The sequence below is a fragment of the Oryctolagus cuniculus genome, chromosome 6 (assembly GCF_051225735.1).
Source record: "Oryctolagus cuniculus isolate XC-2025 breed Fujian yellow rabbit chromosome 6, ASM5122573v1, whole genome shotgun sequence".
Lineage (NCBI taxonomy): Eukaryota > Metazoa > Chordata > Mammalia > Lagomorpha > Leporidae > Oryctolagus > Oryctolagus cuniculus.
In genome coordinates, this window is record NC_142872.1 from 62,883,310 (window position 1) to 62,903,184 (window position 19,875).

The 19,875-nt window shown below is 46.3% G+C and overlaps 1 protein-coding gene across 23 annotated transcripts in view; it reads right to left on the bottom strand.

Annotated features, from left to right (window-relative positions):
• LOC138850216 (uncharacterized) overlaps positions 1-19,875 on the bottom strand; it is a 227,167-nt gene that overhangs the window by 100,990 nt on the left and 106,302 nt on the right. The gene's annotated exons all lie outside the window — the stretch shown is intronic.

A 19,875-nucleotide genomic window follows, 5' to 3' on the forward strand; every position in this document is an offset into this window, starting at 1 on the left:
GGCTCATCCCCCCACTGATTCCTACAGAAACGTAGTACTAGGCTAGCTGCCCCCAAAACACTTCCACACCAAGCATATGGATTTATTTTCATTTTTCTAAATGGATACATAATTGTACATATTTATGGGATCACGTTTCATACATGTGTCACGACCAAATCAAGGTAATCGGAATATTCATCACTTTCTACATTTATCACAATGTAGAAACATTCAAATTCCTCTCTACTAGGTTTTTTGAAATAAACAATTAATTGATGTCACTTAAAGTAACTCCTTGGTGCTACAGAACATTAGAAGTCGGTCCTCCCGTCCAACTGCACCTCTACCTGCCCTCTCTCCAACTCCACCTCCTTTCTGCCTCTGGTCATGTCGGTATTTTTATTGTGGTGTTTAGGTCAAGATTTCTATTGTCCTGGGCAGGATCATGTAACATTTCGCACAACCTTTGCGAACATTTGTGCATCCCCACTGGACAGGATCCTCTCAAATCTCCCCTTGACTCACCAATGCTTGCCAAAATGCTCCCCCCACCCCCCAGTGCCTCTCCCCACACCCTAGTGTCAAAGCAGTCATGCCAAGTGGCTGAACCTCAGATTGTAAAGTCAAGACTGCGGGTTTAAAATCCAGCTGCATGCTCTGGCGTCGTGGCGTAACAGATTAAGCCACCTCCTGTGACACTGGCATCCCATATGGGTGCCGGTTCTAGTCCTGGCTGCTCCACTTCCCATCAGCTCCATGCTAATGCACCTGGGAAAGCAGTGGAGGATGGCCCATATGTTTGGGCCATTGCACCCTTGTGGGAGACCCAGAAGCTGGCTGTCAGCTTCTGCCTGGTCCAGCCCTGGCTGTTGTAGTCATTTGGGGAGTGAATCAGCGGATGGAAGGCCTCTCAGTCTCTGTCTCCTTTTCTGTCTAACCTTTCAAATAAATAAGCTCTTTTTTAAAAATCCAGCTCCATCACTTTCTGAGTACATGGCCTTACACCTGTCACTTCAGCTTTCTGTGGCTATTTCCTGTTTACCATAGGGTTGTAAGGAAGACAAAATGAGACAGCTCATGTCAGACCCTTCCAACAGTGCTGTTTGTCAACATACAATGCAATTAGTATATGAATAAATTAATGGGCCCACCCACCTTCGAGAGAACTCAGGAGTGTAGCAAGGGGATGCTCTTCAAAGCATTTCTCCGGAAAATACAACTTTCTCCATCTCTTTTCGTACAAGAGACCCAAAGATGTGTGGAAACATGTAGGGATTACGTATCTTGGAAATGGAGCTAGTCTGGTTCATTTCTGAACTCCTCCCCTCACCCCATTGCAATATTGGGGTGTGGAAAGCAACATTGCCCATCTTGCCTTTCTCTGGGACCCCAAGCACAGGGTACTTAGCCAAGCTGCCAGACATGGAGGTGAACCTGATAAGTGGATTTGCGCTCCTGCGGGAGGCAAAGCGCTATTCAGATTCCATTTTGGATGTGAAGTCCGTCCTCCAGGGTCCATCCTCCAGGGCCAAAGCAAAGACTTGGAAAATTCAGCACTTAGCAATATCTGAACCTGATCAGAAAGGGACAAGAGACTGCTGCTGTGACCTTGAGGACACAGAGTTGGAAAACTACCAGCAGCTACTGATTGAAACGGACCCCAAAGGCAGAGCTGTCTGTATATAAAAATTGGCTCTCTGTGGTGCACAGTCACTGGGGGGAAGAAAGAGCCCAGACTCTGGAATTAAACTCAAGATAGGAATCCAAGTTGACCAGACAGAATGCGTGACCTGGAACATGGAACTCAACCTCTCTAAATGTCACTTTCCTCATCTGCAACACACAGGCTCTGAATCGTAGTCATCAATAATATTGCAACAAATAAACGATTAACACACATAGAACATTTAACACAGTGCCAACCCCAGCCAACACTGAATAGCCTATGGTTCATTTTAGTTAAGTACAGGACCCAAAAATTCATTCTGAAGACCTGGAACTATGTATTTAACAGCATTAAAATTATCTCATGCAAATGGAAACATTCAGAGACACTCCTCCCCAGGGAGAGAATGTCATGTTTCTTTACCAATTTCGTTTAGTTGATGTAACTAACCATATATCATACACGCATGCACATTTGCACTTGTGAGTTTGTGACTAGACAATGGGTGTATCTGAATGTAAACATCCATAATCAGCATACTTTGAGGTAATGTGTGTCCTTAATATTAACACAAATAGCAACAGTAACAGTAATTACTCATTACATGTTTAAAATCTAAACAATATCCCGTATAATATATGTATACTTTTTTCTATTCCATCAAGAATCTATTACGATGTAAATGCTACTATCCAATGCCAGATGTCTGACTCAGGACTATAATTTGCATTTTATAAATGAAGCAATTGAAACCAAAGTTGATACATGCAGAGGTTACACTAATGGCAGATCAATAAAAATGTCAGCCTAAATCTGTCACTAATACTCCTGCTATTCACTGAAATTTCTAATTTGAACTATCAAATGGATGGATGGACAGGCAGCCCATCAGTGGAGATAAGAAACATATTAGATGATAAAAATGATGAGTTTAGTTTTGAAAGTGTTGGTTTTGAGATGCTATTGGAGAGATGGATGGTGACCATGCCCAAGAGCCTGGAGAACATATGGGACTAGAAAGCCAAAAATATTTCTGGGCTCAGTGTAGAATTTTAACACTTTCTTCATCTCCCTAAGTCTTAGTTTTTCTTTCCACTAAAACAATGAGAATTGCAATAACTTCTCTGAAGGATTTTTGGGGACATTACATCCAATGTTATACTAGGATTTCTGGCTGTGTTCCAGTTGATAATGAGACAAACAAAAGTTACAAAAATAAGTATAGTGATGCTTGCTTTCTATTACATGCAAAGCCCTGTATTTAAGAATGATCAAAACCATGTCATATAGCAGATGACTATAGAAAACGGAGACTGAGCAGAGATGAGGAGGCACAGCAGTCAAGAGTTTAATTGGCCCATTTCATCATAGCAACTCCACATGGCAGATCCTCACTCCCTCTTGAAAACTGAGACAGCTGGGCTCATTATGGATCCAAAGAGTTGGTCTCTTTTGGCACAACTTAGCTTAGGATTGAGTCCAAATTTGATTTGGAATATGAGTTTTTTCCTGAAGTCTGAGGCCATCTCCAGACAAGAAACCATCTTGCTTTCATATTGCACTACAGTGGTTTTATTTTTTCATTTCAGAGGAAGAGAGAGTTAGTTCCCACCACTAGTTTGTTCTTCAAATGCCCACAACAGCTGGGTTGGACCAGGCCAAAGCCAGGAGCCAGGAGGAACTCAATCCAGGCCTCCTATGTGGGTGGCAGGAACCCAATTACTTGAGCCATCATTATTGCCCCCTCCCAGGGTATGTATTAACAGGAAGCTGGAACTCGGAGCTGGAGTCATGACCAGAACCAAGGCACTCCAGTGTGGGATGCAGGCAACTGAACAACCAGGACAAATGCCTGCCCCTGCATTACAACCTCTTGACTTTGCCCAAGTGACCAAAAATGACTGAGCTGGAGCTTAATTCAATGGAAGCAGTGGATGGGAAGCAGATGTCACCCGAGGATGACACAGGTCATCTGTCTCAGGAGGCAGAGTGCAGAGTCTGTCGTGAAGCTCCCTTGAGAAAGTCAACAAGAAGGGACACACACCCTTTTCTTGAGCAGAGAAAACCTCACAAATGGAGAAGACCCCTGGAGGAAGGGTGCAGCCCTGGATGAGGAAGAAATGCGGCCTGCCTCTGAGAACAGAGTGTTTCCAGTTCTTGGCACTTGCAGGCCTACATAACCTTCAGCAGGTAATGAAGACTCATTACCTTCAACTTCAGTTCTGTGGGGTGGAGATAATATCTCTGCGTTATTCAGGCCTTTTGAGGTCGCAAGAGACAGAAACCCAGCTCAACATGAATTTAGTGAAGGGGAAATTTCTTGGGTTTTTCAAACTATAAGCAGGACAGAGGTTACTAAATCCAGGACTCAAACATCAAACCCCTTTCTTCCTCTAATGTACACTCCTGCACGTCTTGGCTGTTTTGAACTGATGTTCTCTGAGAAGCTCAAACAGTGGCTAGGATAACGCTTAGGGTCACCTCTCCCCTCTTCCCTGAACAAGAGGAAGGTTTTCTAATTACTTCCCCTAATCAGCCTGGTCTAGATCACCTGCCTTTGGATATATCACTCCCAGTCACGTCCTGGTAAGGCAAGTTCCTACAGGAAGGTGAGAACTTGCCTTTGGGTCACCTGATAGAGGCTGGTACAAATGTATGGAACACAATTGCTTGAAGATGAGTGCATTGGTCTTAGAAGAAATAAAAATTTGGGGCAGAGAAAATGATGACTCCCATGCAGATCTTTCATCACAGTGATCTCATGAGCAGTAACCTGGATATTGGATATGAAAGTGCTAGACAAATGTTGTGTTTATCTCAATAGAAAATGTGTTATTAAAACCATTGATTATCTAAACTATTGATGAAATCATATAAAATTATCAAAATGAGAGGAAGATACATTTTGCACACAGGTAAAAGATTCTTGTCACCTAGCAAAGGGCTACAACCAACATCTGTTGATATTTTGAGAAGTCCCTGTCTCCCCCTGTGATGTTGTAATTAGCATTAAGAAGTTCTCACATAGGTATCTTGATCATTATGCCTCGTTATGTCTGACACACAGCTCAAAAGATCTTTGCAATTTCCTAAGCAATAGGAGCATTCATACAGAGCTCCCTAAACCCCTTGAAATTTTCTGGGTGATAGGACTATCTTTTGTTCTGATGGACACTGCCCACAAGAAACACCAAGGCATAATTATAAGTTTGAATGTTTCAGTCTCATCTCCCACCCTTCAGGAGTGGACAGGAGCTCAAGATAGAGTTACACTCAGCCACTAAACAGCAGGGTCCAGAGAGCTTCTGAGGAGGTGCTGTGAAAGTGTAGGACCCACCGAGGGCAAGAAAGCTCCTCACTCTTGCCCCCATCCCTTACTTGATGCACTTCTGCATCTGTTCACCCAGATGCTTTATTCAATAATAATTCAGTCATCCTAAATAGGTGTTTCTCTGAGTCCTGTGAGTCATCTTAGTCAACCATCAAACCCAAGGAAGAGACAATAAGAACCCAAGTTACAGCAGGTCCACCTGAAGTGTAGACAATGACTTGGAACTTGAGATTGGTGTCTAAGTTGGGGGAGGACTTTTGGTACTGAAACCTTGACCTGGGAGTCTTGTTGACTTGAGTTAGTGAAATAATTGAACTCATTGGTTGGATTCTCAATTGATGTCTTCTGGAGAACTGCTTGGTGTGGGGAAAACCCCACACACATTTTGGTAACCAGAAATGTTTTGTGTAAAAATACAAGAGGGGAAACTATTTGTTTTTTTATCCACCAGACACCATTATGAGAAATACCTAGTTCCATGTGGCCCAGAACACATAGAACTTAGGCCCACCTTTGGAAAGGAGAATCCAACCTGTGGCCCATGCATTCATCTAATACTGAGCACCAGGTCCATTCCAAGCTATTGCTACATTAAGAGGCAGAGATAAGCTAGGGATCACTCCTTCCCCAAGCAATCCATAGCCTTTATGGGAGAAAGCTATGGAAAAGTTTAGTCTAAGTCTGTGTGGTACAACCTTGGAAAGAAAATGCCCATGTCATTCATGGGACCAACACAGTGGTTCATCCAGGCTACTAGGATTTGGTGAGACCAGCACAGAAGGCCTGGGGTCACTGTGTGATTGAGCTTATGCAAGGTTATTATGCATTTCAGTTTTCTAAGACAGGCTCAGCTTTTACCTGTTGATCTGACATTGTGATTAATAATCCCTCCACCTTCCCTCTCAAAGAGAGATGCAGGCCATATGATTGTTCACCCCGTCTGGATGACTTCTGCCCTCTAATTTGGACAGGCGTGTTTCAGACATTCCAATTATGGTGGAGAGAGAGCAGGGTCAGGAGTCAGGAGGCTCTGGGCTCAAATCCCACTTCTTTCCTTTATATACACATATACGTGTGACCTTAGAAAAATTACTTCAATATCCCAAGTCTGTAACTCCTTGTCTGCAAAACAAGTAGCCTATTCTGCACTTGTACCCAAGTAATAGTCACACATCCTAGAAAAAAGTGCTGTCATTGACCCTATGGGTCACTCAAGTCAGAACCCCAAGAGATACCTTATATTTTTTCTTTTGCTTATACTTTGACACTGAAACCCCGTAAAAGTCACAGCAAACCTGTTTCCAATATTCACCCTGATGAGGGCAGTACTTTATACTCAAAGAAGAAAGGCTGCCCTAAAGTATTTTCTATCTTCCCCTGAAATCCACAAGTAGCCTTGGTCCTCACTATCTGAGCTACTTGGGCAAACAGTCTGGATCTTCTGACCTGCAATGTGATCATCTTTCCTTTTAGACTTGGAATTAACACATTAATTCCTAGGGAAGACAGTGTCCACCGTAGCGTGGCTGAGGTTGGCTATTACTGAGGATCCTAAAACACTGCAGGGGGAACTTGTTTTTCTAGGATAATCACAGATGAACATTTCAATGGGATTCTATGTTCTAAGCATCACTCGGGCCATTTTTACTTCTGTATCCATTTCTTCAATTCAAGAAAGATTTCACAACATCCTCTCACTCCCCAGGACCACCAAAGGACTAAGGGTAAGAAATCCAAATGTCATTTGCATGGCAAAGTTGCGTAGCCCCAAGTCAGGTACCAGGAATCCCAGGACCCAGATTTCTTCTACCCGGGACGCTTGTACGACCTTGGCCATGTTCTCTCCCACCTGACCTCGGGTTTCTCATCCGTAGAGGAAGCAGGATTACGTCATCTGCAGTCATTTTTTTGACTCTGCTGTTTTACAGTCAATGACTATGGTAAATTAGAGAATTCTAGAAGAGCTACTAATTTCCCCCTAGGAAGACGTGTCTGGACGCCACTTCCGCCTTCATCGAAACACTCTTGTTCATCACGCGGCATCAGTGGTGTCTTCCTATTTGTGTAACAGGCATGAACTTCAGCCTTAAACTCCAGCAGGCAAAAGAAGGATTTTATTTCTTCCTGATCAAACTTAATTTTTATTTTTGAGGCCCCGTATCCTCTGTTAGTGGACAATGTAATCTTGCCAAATCAAGGTACACTTACGAGTCTTCACTCTCTCATGTGTGTCTCCATTGATCTCTCACTCTCCCTTTTCCCTTCTCCCAGGGAACGTCTGCATTTGGGGGCCTTACACACTGCCTTGGCTCAGGAGAGAGACAGTGTTGTCCACTTGCCCCTTGAGGACTTGGATTGACAGGTGCTCGCCTCACTGGGTTTGTTGGCTTCATTTATTCTTGATGCACCTGCCCTGTAAGAGTCTCAGCTTTCCCAACGGCAGAGCTACATCGGCCCCCTCTGCACCGCCCTCACCCTGACCACAGGCTGCTCTGGGGCCCCTGGCTTTTCCAGAACTGCCTTGTCATCATCACTTTTCTTGAGCCCAGGCTAGTGCTCAGCCTTTGCAAAGCTGTCTCCTCCCGAAGCTGCAGATGGGGAGCGGGCTCCAGCCCCCTCTGATCCTGGTCCCTGTGGTGCATCTAAGACCTCCACGGTGCTCCTCCCGGGACTTATGCTTGGACACCTACGCAGAGGCCCTCCTTGAAACACTTCCTGTACCTCTCCCTGCTCCCCTCCTGCTCCTCCCCTCCTCTTACCTGTGGGATGTTTATCAAGTCTGGAACGGAAACTGAGTGCTCCCCACATAGCTTTATGAAATGAGCCCTTTACATTACTTTGTCCAGCCCATTGCATTTGATTTACAAAGCCAAATATTTAAACTGATAAAGAAGAACCGTTTTCTGCCTCAAAATTCCAGACTCACGCAATGCTAAGTGACATTGACTGTGGCGGGACTCTGGAGCCAGTTTCAGGACCTTCTGCCCTTAAGTTTCCTTGCCTATAGAGGGGCTCCTCCTGAGTGATGGGCCTGTGCTCGCTGGAGAGTGGGCTGGGTACAAGGCAGCATGGGAAGCAGCCTTGGTTCACATTTCAGAATGCTGTCCCATTGCAGCCGTCTGCCTCTCCCATGGTCCTTGAGCCCCTGGGTGACAACTGCACCCACTCTGAACCTCCAAACAAGGGTTGCTTCTGCCTTTATGCAGGAACAGGCTATTCTATGCATCTCCTGTACCTGCCCTCCTGTGGCTACCCTTCCCTGAGCCATCAGCCAAGATCACTTGTGAGGAACGCTCTGCCTCTGGAACCATGCACATTGAACCAGCCAGTGTAGAGGTTAATATTAAGGGAGATTCAGATTGCCGAGCATTACAAATAAAAAAGAATGCCATTAGTAGGGGAAAGTAATGTGGCACCCAGGGAGGGACAGCCAAGGGGACCTAGAGATAGGCAGGGGTCTAAGAAATGCAAAGGAGAGGGTTTAGTGGCCTTAAATTGGTCCCAACCTGCAAACAGTTGTGTCATCTTAGTTTAATGGATGAACAGAAATTCTGGTGCTAAAAGCAAAGGCCCTTCCCTGGAGGAACCAGCATCCAGGATGCCTAACATGGAAATCACTGCATTTCTGCCTTGAGTCAGTACATTTTTTTTTTTCCCATGGAGGCAAGAAGCCATAGCCCCCCTTCCCCAGCCAGGAACCCCAGTTCCTAGGCATTCTCCTCCTATGATGGCTGGGATGTGGTTTGAGTGTGGCTGGCAGGGTGTTAAGAGCTCAGTCTCCAGGGTGGTGACACAAAGAGATGACAGCCTTGAAGGGGTGTGGCCCAGTGGGAGTGGGGTGGGATCCAGGGGACACTGTCCCCAGAAGGGTCAGGGTAGTTCCTGTGGGACGGCTACTCTTCCCACAGGGCTGCTACAGCTAGAGGGAGCCTGGCCCCTCAGCTCCCTCTGGCTTCCTGTCACACCCTGTGGTCCCTTCTTCTCACGTGAGCTCCCTCCATTATGCCACCCTCCGTCATGTGACAGTCGGGAGCTCTTGCCAGGTCTGGCATCATCTGCTTGGACTTTCAGTTTCCAAAACTGTGAGCTAAGTAGACCCCTTCCCTCCCCTCCCCTCCCCTCCCCTCCCCTCCCCTCCCCTTCCCTTCCCTTCCCTTCTGCTGTAAGATTTCCCTTCCCTTCCCTTCCCTTCCCTCCCCTCCCCTCCCCTCCCCTCCCCTCCCCTCCCCTCCCTTCCCTTCCCTTCCCTTCCCTTCCCTTCCTTCCTTCCTTCCTGTTTCTTTCTTGCTTGCTTGCTTTCTTCTTCTCCTCCTTCTCTTCTTTAATTTTTTTAAATTTTCTTTTAATATAGAGAACAGATTTAACTTAGTTCATAGATCCAATTTGAAGACTATAATGATACTTCTCCCCCCTTCCCTCCCTCTCTCTTCCTTCCTTTCTTTTTTAGTTTTCCAATAGCATATGTTTAATTTATTGTATAATCACAGGTTGAATATGCCACCAAATAAAGAGTTCAGCAAATTGAACACTAGAAGGCTCACTGTTCAGCAAGAATGTAGACAAGAGCCATCACCGACAATCAAATCCCGAGCTGTCAATTTCACTCACGTACATTAAATGTTTTTTATTCTCTATATTAGCTACCACAAATCAGGGAAAACACGTGATGTTGATCTTTTTATGTCTGGTTGTTTTCTTTATAAGTTACCCAGCCTCAGATATTTTGTTATAGCAGCTGAACTCTGCCCCATGCCTTCTCGCCTCCACTTTGCAGCCCCCCTCTTGCCTTCCACCCCTTCCCTTCCAACCTCTGAAATGTGCTCACGTCTCTCTCAGCTGAAAGACACTCTCCACGATCTGTCCTGTGAACTCCTGACCTTCCATGCCCACCAGGGGGAGGGATCTATAATGGAACTCTTCCTTGTGTCACTCCCACCTCCCCCCTTCAGCCCACTCCAATCCTGGTTTCTAGATCCAGGGATGCAGAGCCACAGCGTCTGAGCCCCATAGGGTGGATTCCACATCTCTCTTGCCCCCTCTCTCTCTCTGACCTCCAGCACAGTGCCAGGCCCATAGCAAACATCTCACCGATGCACAAGTGCACGGGCAGGTGGATGGTGACTGATGCTGCCTGAGCTATCGAGAGGCTCAATCACGGTAAATCTCTCAGAAAGACTCACGGAGTGGGAGGCATTTGGTGCAGCGGTGAAGACCCCTGGGGACACCCACAGCCCTTGTTGGAGAGCCTGGGTTCCAGTCTCGATCCTGCACCCGATTCCAGCTTCCTGCTCATGTGCACTCTGGGAGGCAGCAAATGATGATTCAAGTACTTGAGTCTCTGCCACCCACACTGGAGACCGAGATGGAGTTCTGGGTTCATGCCTTAGGCCTGGACCAGTCCTGGCTGCTACAGGCATTTGGGGAGTGAACCTGAGGATGGAAAATTTATTTCTGTCTCTCTGTCTCCTCCCTCTCAACTTTTCAAATAAAATTAAATAAACAAATTTTTAAGACTTAAAAGAGAAGTCAAGTTGTCTCAAGTAGTCTTCTTTTTAAAAAGCTAAACAGCTAAGTGGCACCTCTCATGCAATATTATAAAGGCAGAGGTAATAAGACAAGAAGGGACTGCTCCTTTACCTCGAACAGGCATGTTGCTCTGAGCGATAAGCCAGGCTCTAGGTGAAGAGTTGGGATGAGGCAGCATCTCCAAGGCTCAGGGCATCCATGGCTGCCAGCAATAGGTGATGAGGAAGGAGGCTGCAAAATTTTTAATAGATTGTTTATTTATTTATTTATTTGAAAGCTGGAGTTACACACAGAGAGAAGGAGAGGCAGAGAGAGAGAGAGGTCTTCCATCTTACTGGTTCACTCCCCAATTGGCAGTGATGGCAGGAGCTGGGTTGATCCAAAGCCAGGAGCCAGAAGCTTCCTCTGGGTCTCCCATGTGGGTGCAGAGGCCCAAGGACTTGGGCCATCTTCTACTGCTTTCCCAGCCCACAGCAGAGAGCTGGATCTGAGGTGGAGCAGCTGGGACTTGAACTGGCGCCCATGTGGGATGCTGGCACTGCAGGTGCGGCTGTACCTATTAAGTCACAGCGCCAGTCCTGAGGCTGCAGATTTGAGGCAGCACATGTCTCCTTGGCTGCTGCCCCTTGCTTAACCTATCCAAGCAGACAGGGAGCTCCATGCCCCTCACTGATAAGATGCAGGACTAGGAAAAGCTGGAGAGAAGGGGGCCCCAGTTTCAGCCATTGCAGGCATTTGGTGGAGTAACCAGCAGGTGGGAGTTCTGCCTCTCTTCTCCTCAAATGAAGAATTTTTAAATTTTTTTTACTTTCTAAAGATTTATTTTCATTTTTTTGAAAGATAGAGTTACAGAGAGAGGAAGAGACAAAGAGAGAGAGAGAGGTCTTCCATCTGCTGGTTCACTCCCCAAATAGCTGCAATGGTCAGAGCTGAGCTGATCTGAAGTCAGGATCCGGGAGCTTCTTCCGGGTCTCCCAGGCGAGTAGAGGCCTAAGGACTTGGGTCATCTTCCACTGCTTTCCCAGGCCACAGCAGAGAGCTGGATCAGAGGAGGAACAGCTGGGGCTAGAACTTGCACCGGACGGGATGCAGGAACTTCAGGCCAGGGCTGCGCCACAGCGCCGGCTGCATAAATAATTTTTTTTAAAAAAAGATTGTGTCAGGGCCACCATGTGGGTGGCCAGCATTGCAAGAGGTGACTTTACCCACTATGCCACAATACCAGGCCCATCATGGAACTACTGAACGTTTGGAGACTTAACACAGTGCCAGGCAAGCGAAGAAACAAGTGTTACTATTATCAACACGGTGGAGGTCAGTGCCTCACATTATACAGTGAAGACTGAGTGTCCTAGACAAACGGTTCCTTGGGGCTAGAACGCTGGTGCTTCAGAAGAGCCGACATTCTCTCAACGTTGCTGTCTGTGGGGTGAATGTGACTCACGAGCTTGTCGGTCATCTTGAACGACTGGTGCAGCTGTGTTTGTTGGGGACTCAATCATGAACCCGAAAGCTAGAGTTTCTGTGCCCGAAGGAGGGTGCATTCCTACTGAGAAGATTTCACCCACGAGAGAGCCTAAGCAAGCTGCAGGGCTTACAGGAGGGGGCAAAACTCTTTCTGAAAGTCTTGATGAAACCATTGGAGACCAGAGGAGAATGGGAGCTCTCGATCCAGAGATGCCTCTCAGGAAGCTGGGTGCAGGGGCTCGGGACCCCTCCTCCTGGGGAAAGAGGCCAGAAGACCCAAGCCTTGTTTACACTTTGTCTTGCTCTTAGCCTCCCAAAGAGGATGCCGAGGCCACAGGTTCTCAGGCACAGTAACAAGGTTCGTGTGCCTTGGACGTGGGGCTTAGCTCCTGAAGGCTGATTTGGGGTAGCCCTCATCTAGCCTCTGATTCCTGACAGTGACACTTGCCAGCCACCCTCTGCAGGATCCCCTGCTTCCCTATGAGCCTTAATTGTTGATATTTGGAAATCTGTTAGGACTTGGGGAAAATCAATACGTCTTCTTCATGGCTTGTCCACTCACACTGGACTGTTAGTGGTGTTACAAGTGCTAGGCAGGTAGCAGATGATAAATGCATTTCTGTTAAATGGCCAGAGAAGAGTCGGGTCAGAGACTGCAAAGAATCCACAGGTCAGTAAGCACCATCACTACTCCCCTTCACTTTGCTCCACACGAACAAGAGCCTGAGAGGTGGCTTACGGGAGCAGCTTGCCTTGAGCAAGAGGAAGCCGGCCAAAGACAGCTGTGCAGGCAGAGTGACCAGCGTAGAAACGCGCCCTGCCCCTACGACCTGAATCTCTTGTTTATCCTGCTCCCTCCGTGAAGGTTTGGATAATTGCATGTGACAACTAAGAAAATAAATGACCCTGGTAATTCGTGCCTTCAGTTGCGAAGGATCGAGTCACATGTTTGAATCATCTTCTGGGTTTGTTGTTGTTGTTTTGTTATTAGAAAGGCAGAGATACACAGAGAAAGACGCAAAGATGAGAGAAAGAGAAAGCTCCTATCCAGTGGTTCACTTCCCAAATGTTGGCAATAGCTGGGCTGGGGGCCAAGCTGGGAGCTGGGATCTGAACCCAGGTTTCCCATGTGTGTGGCAGAAACCCAATTACTGAGTCATCACTGCTTTCTCCCAGGATCTGTGTTAGCGAGAAGCAGGAGTCAGGAGCCAGAGCTGAGGCTCAAACCCGGGCATTCTGACCCGGGACACGGGCGTCTCAAATGGCATCCTAACTGCTGGGCTCGACGCCCATGCCGAGTTATTATAAACACATGCGAAAGACCGTGCTTGAACATGGCTCATTTCCGATTGAGAGCGAGAATGTCTGAGAGCTGAGCACACACTAGAAGCACCAGGAGAGCTGGCAAAAACAGATCGCTGCTCCCTCCCGGGGTTTGTGATCCCGTGAGTCTGCACTGGGGTCCAATAATCCGCATTCTTAGTAAATTCCTAGGTGGTGCTGTGGATGCTGTTCTGGACAAATTAGAAAAATGTAGTTAGGCGAAAGACAGACTGAAGTTCAGGCTCGCATTACACCGCCAATGCACTTGACCTTGGACAAGTCCCTTGACTCTCTGAGCCCTGGTTTCATTCTTTTGAACAGAGGTAAAGCTATCAGGCATGGACCTGACATTTGACCTTGAAAGAGTCCTCTTTTCAGCTGTCTCTTGTGAACCACAATGCTTACAGACCTAATGAGTGGTCATTATAAGGAACAGTTATAGAGTCAAACATTTCTAGGAGTGAATCCCAGATCTGGGACTCAGAAGTTAATCAATCGCTTTTGAGCTCATCCTCTTACTTTAAAAAAAAAAAAAAAAGGACAAAATTAACACCAGAATGTGCCTTCTAGTGTGAGGGAATGGTATTATGGGCCTGGCACGCAGCAGGCACTGGATAAAGGTGGACACTGATTACTGGCAAATTCTTATGTTTGATAGAACCTCTGCTTGGCCATGAGGATATGCCCAAGGGACAGAAAGTATGCACAAAGAACCTGACCTTGAGTGAGATCAACGCATAGCCAAAAAGTTAAAATTTTGAATTTATAAACCAAACTTTAGGAGGAAAGCTGAAGTATGTGATGTATTTGTTTTGAAAATAATTAGTGCCCAAAGGAGGGAGAGGAAATAAAAAATTGTGCTGAGGACCCATATCTGTCAATTTCAGGAAAAACACAGACAAAATTGGCCAAGCAATTGGAGTCGATTTCTCCCTTTCCTGCAGTCCCTGGTAATGATGGACTACCTGTCAATCAGCCCAAGATTTCGCTCAGCAGAAGCAGGGTTGGCCTCACCTTTGAAGACAAGGGAATTGGTAGCAGGAAGGGTTCAATGAGCTGATATGGGAACTGGAAAAACCAATCTAATGGGTCAGATGTCTCTGAGCCCTTGGCCAGCCTGAGGCCAAAATGCATAGATTCACTTGCATGCTTTCTATTTTGCTCGATTCACTTAATCAGAACAGTAGTGATGGAAAATCAAAACATTTCATGTCATTTGCCTGCTACCTAGACAGGGAGGAGATGGAAAAGGACAGAGAGGAGGAGGTGGGTGACAGTGAGAGGAGGTGGGTGACAGTGAACCTGACCTACCCCAGTCCTATTTTTGAGCAGCATTCTCAGTGAACACCACAGAGGTCTTCAAAAATTCATGGAAATTGTATATTTTGGAAAAAAAAAAAAACTCTGCATGGATTTCAACATTTTTTGCAACAAGATAAAGTTATCTTTTCACTCTTTTTCCAAATACTTTTTGAAGAATCGATCTGTAGCACTTTCCACCTTCTTGCAGTTGAGTGGTATGAAAGGACTCATACCCAGAAATGGTTCTCTGAGCAGAGAAGATGCTCCAGGCCCAACCTCAGGACCCAAGAAGAGTGCTGGAAATAGCAGCCTCAGTCTCTAAGGACTAAATCAAGGTCTCACTGCCAAGGCAGATAGTATAAGGCTTTCTGAATATACCTTAAGAAAAATGTTTTTCTACTGCATTCGAATCACAACCCCAACTCTTAAGCATGGTCTAGGAGCAACCTCATGATCTCAGCTGTTAAACTAACACCAACTTCATCTCGCACCCCCAACCTCATGCTCACCTGCCTCCAATCACAGTGTGGACCCACACACAAGGCTCACCTGTTCCTCAGATGCTTTGCATCTGTTACTCCCTCTGCTGGGATTGTCTTCCAAATTGAATCTTAAAAGATAAAGCCTTTGCTGCCACTGGGCATGTACTAACTACTGGTCACTGCAATGGAATATCTGAGAAAACTATGTTTGTAAAGACAGAAGATTAATTGAGTTCACAGTCTTAGAGTTTCACATCCAAAATTTGATGGCTCTATATGGTTGGCTTCTGATGAAGACAGCAATAGTGAAGCTCAGAGCGTGTGTGTGGAAGATAGACCCATGACAAGCCAAGAAGCTGAGAGAGAGAGAGAGAGAGAGAGAGAGAGAGAGACTTGGTCCAATTTGGCTTTTATAACCAAGAGTTATCTTCCAAAGACACACTGCCTTTTATCACAGGGTCCCTCTCTGGGATCAAACCATAACTAGATAAAGTTTCCATGTTCTTTGTACCATTGACTTACAAGTCTGTGGCCTATAGTCCTACATGAGTGCAGGAGCCAAATTCTGTTCAAACCATAGAAGGATGTCAGCTCCAATGTCAAATTTCCAAGACCTTCCTGACCCACTACTCAAAGCTGCCCTCTCTCCCTTCATTTTTGGTCACATTCTTTGCTTTCTTTGTAAGGGTTCATTAAAGGTATAAATACTCTTTTTTTAAATGGATTGATTGTCTTGTTTTGTTCATGGCCTTCTCTTCAAGAATGCAATTCCACGAATATCGAGACCTTACCTATCTTTGTTCACTGCTGTCCCTGCATAGAATGGAGCTATGTGTTCTATAAATATTTCATTCACATTTGTGAACAAAATACATCCATACCTCTCCGTTTGGAATTAGAAATGGAGGAGGCATGAGAAGATCAGTTCGGTTCTACACATCTTTTTGATTCTCTCTGCCAGGAATGGTTCCCACTCACAAAACCTGGTGAATTCCTGGTCATCTTCAAAGTCCAATTCGGGAACTCAGCATCTTCCATGCCACGCCCCTTTAAGAGGCAACCACTGAGTTTCTGTGTAATCTGTCTCGCATCTACCTCTATTTTCACCCATGTCATCTCAAGTGTATTTATTTATTTATATGTCTATCTTCCTCACTTGCTTATACACCCCCAAGCATAGAGACACCATGGCATATCATCTATTTCACAACTGAGATTCAGTGTGGCCAAATGAATTGCTCAATGATTCTCTGGGAAATAGCTTGCATTGAAATGAATTAAATCCCATTTGTAAAAACAGTTTTTAAATGTCCACAAGCCATGAGGGAATGACCATCTAGTTTAATTCAATTAGCAGGCATTCATTCAGCATAATCTAGCAAATAATGACACTGCCCAGGAACTGTGGTCCATTCAGAAAAAAGAAAATGAAAAGCCTTGAATTATAGCAGTTCATAAATTGGGGTGTGGAGGTTGCTGACACACAGCTGCAAGACAGAATTAGAGATGAGCAAATGTCACCAAGTATATGTGACATCTCCTTTCCATTAAGTCTTATGCCCTATTCTAGGGATTCAGAATGCTGGGTGTTATCAGCATGGTACTCTTCAAACCTTGTGGGAGCGGAGGAGAGAGAAGGAAAATTACTGGGAGATCTGGAAGGGTTTCCGGAGAAGCAGAGGTTTAATCAGGCCTTTGGAGCACAAGCGAACTGCAACCAGAAGAGGGGAAGATGAACCCTGGGCGTTCCAGTTGGAGAGAGATGAGAGAGAGGGCACACAGGCAGGACCCCTGGAGTGGTCGTGGGACAGGAGAGAACTGGGAGAGCTCAACGGCTTGGAGTGCTTAGAGAACTGCCACTTATTGCCACATTGCCAGCTGGATGGGGGATGCCCGTGTCCTGATGTCACAGGCCTGCTGGGAGTTTCGAGGAACGGAGTTTTCTCATTGTTGGGAGGCGCTCAGGCAGGTCTCAATGTGTTAACCACGTGCCCAGAGGAGGGTTTTCCCAGTGGAGGGTCTGTCTGTGACTTCCACACTCCACCCTCTCATGCAAGCAGGCTCTGTCCAGCCCAAGAGCACCTTGGAACACCACAAGGCTTCCTTGGAGATGCAGAGGGAGCTCTACTGGGGAACCCTGGTCAACCATGGAAATCACAGCAGCTAAAATTCAAAGTCTGACCCTTCTTCAGTCTGCAGCTGCAAGCATATCACCATCCCCCATGTACCTCAATGCTATCCTGTATAAGGAGGGATAGTGGTGCCTGCCAGCCAGGATTGTCCTGGGGCTCACATGCACTATTTCCCATGTGCAGGGTGCAGGAATTCATGGAAGAGAGATGATTGTGGATCCAGACTTGGTAGTAAAAGACTGTGTCGTTGCTTAAGGAGCAAGTGTCTGTATGGTGCTAATACCTTTAGAATTCCTCTAACACTTGCTGGTCCCTCTTTTCACAAAATAAGAACAGAAAGCTTTAAGCTTAGAGCCATGACAGTCAACCAAATACAAAAAGTGACCACAGAGAGGCAGGTATTGTGACATAGTGGGTAAAGCCACCACCTATGATGCCAGAATCCTATATGGACGCTGATTCGTATCCCAGCTGCTCCACTTCTGACCCAGCTCCCTGCTAATGACCTGGGAAAAGTGGCAGAGATAGCTCAAGTGATGGGCCCCTGTCTCCCACATGGGAAACCTGGATGAAGCTCCTGGCTCCTGGCTTCCCTCTGGCACAGCCCTAGCCATTGCGGTCACTTAAGGAGTGAAGAAGCAGATGGAAGACCCCCCCCCTCTCTCTGTGTGTGTGTGTGTGTCTCCCTCTCTATAACTCTTTTAAATAAATAAATAAATCTTTTTTTTTTTTTTTTTAAAGAGTGGCCACAGAGCCCCTGTGTGTGCCACAGGAACACGTGCGTGTTTCCCTCCACTCCTCACACACTTGTTTTTAACCTCTCTTTGACACTTTCTTCCTGCTCAGCCATTGGAAGTCATTCTGTAAAGATCCTGAGAGCTGCTCTGTAAATCCTAGCTGGAATGTCATGGTTAGACCTTGGTGGCTCCTGTCTGTCCAGACGCCACTGCATTTGAGTTTGTGGCTATCTTCTATTTACAGCCAGTGATGCTGTATTTTATTTCAGATGATGACATAAAGTTCCTGAAGTTAGATGAATACATTCTCTTTTCTTAATCCATAGAATCAACTCAATGCGTAAATAATCATGGTGGAGAAGAGCTATGCCTTAACGTCCACAGCTATGAGCAGGCGTGGTGAGGCAGGTGTGCAGGAGGTGGTCCACCAATCACTAGAGTTCAGCAACTGATGAATAAAGGGGTTGGCAGTGATTTGTGAATAGTGGACGGGACACATTCCCGTGGCAGGGCCATGAACGTTCTTTTGGGCAAGTCATTAACTGACCCCTAACGGGAATGTGCTCAACATCATAATCCAACCCACAGGGCGCAGCACAGTGTAGGGAAGCCCTTGGGTAACTGGAGTGGCCTGTTTTCTGCCCCTGTGTGTCACTGAGGGAGAGGATGCTCATGTCACAGAATCTCTGCTTAATGACTGATGTCTTACTTTCCTGAAATAATTGCAAATTATGTGGACTTTGCAGTGACTTCTTGTGTCTAATGAGAGGGCCACAGAGCAACTGTGGGACATTCAGTGGATAATGAGAGGCACGTGGTTCTGGAATCCTTGACTGGAAGGAGCCCTGGGTACTGCCTCAGTAGCCGGTCTCTAATCAGTCTTGGCTGGTCCTGGTGTGATATGAAAGCCCTGTGATGTCCCCTGAGGTGACTGGCTCAGAGGACTCAGGGGAGGAACAGACAGAGCCACAGTCTCTTTGATAAGTGACAATGAGGTTTTTTCTCCCAAGTCTGCCTGTATTTAACATGATGGGGCCAAGTCCTCCCTTGAGTGTGAGAGGGTCAGTCATGTGTGGTGAGATGGTGCAGCAAGCAGATGCTGTCGCCCTGGGATGGCAGCCTAAACGTGGGGGCAGGGTCTCCCGGAAAATGCACTACCTCTGTGAGCAGGACGGGCACACGCCAGGGGAGGGCTGGGCCCAGAATTTGCAGAAGAACCCAGAGGCCTCTGGAGAATGAATTCATCATGAGGGGACCTGCAGCAAAGCCTTCCTTGTCAGAGAAGTGTTCTCTGGGGCAGGGATGCGCCCACCACACACAGGGTGCTCCTTGCTTCTGTGTGGCACAAGCAGTGAGTGATAAAATTCATCCCCAGAGCTCCCAACAGCTCAGGGAATGGCTTATCAACATCTGAAGATTCTGGTTCTTGATAGCTTCTTAAGGAAGAGTGTCCTCCAAGTTTGAAGCTAGAAAATCCCAGGAATCACTTTAGAAGAGAATGACAATACATGGCTTTTAGATTTTTCAGTTCAGATGTTAACAATTGTGTACAAATTGAAATGTCTGTGTACTGATTATCCACACCAACAAAATCTCAATTATATGGGAAAAAAAAGAAAAAGAGAGAAAAGAAAGCCAGCTCTGATCCAGGCAACAGAGCCGCCAGGATTTGACCCTTTCCATTGAGCCCTCCTCCAAGGGTGGATCACTTACGGCTTTATTAATGGCTTTATTAATTTATCATCTATCATGAAAAATTACACTGAGAAGGAATGACAGCTGTCTGTTGTTCCTAAGTAAGTCACAATGCCATCTGTATTCTCTTCTCTTAGAAGATGAGCCGCACTAGGGGCCGGCGCTGCGGCACAGAGGGGAAAGCCGCCACCTGCAGTGCCAGTTCAAGACCTGGCTGCTCCACTTTCCATCC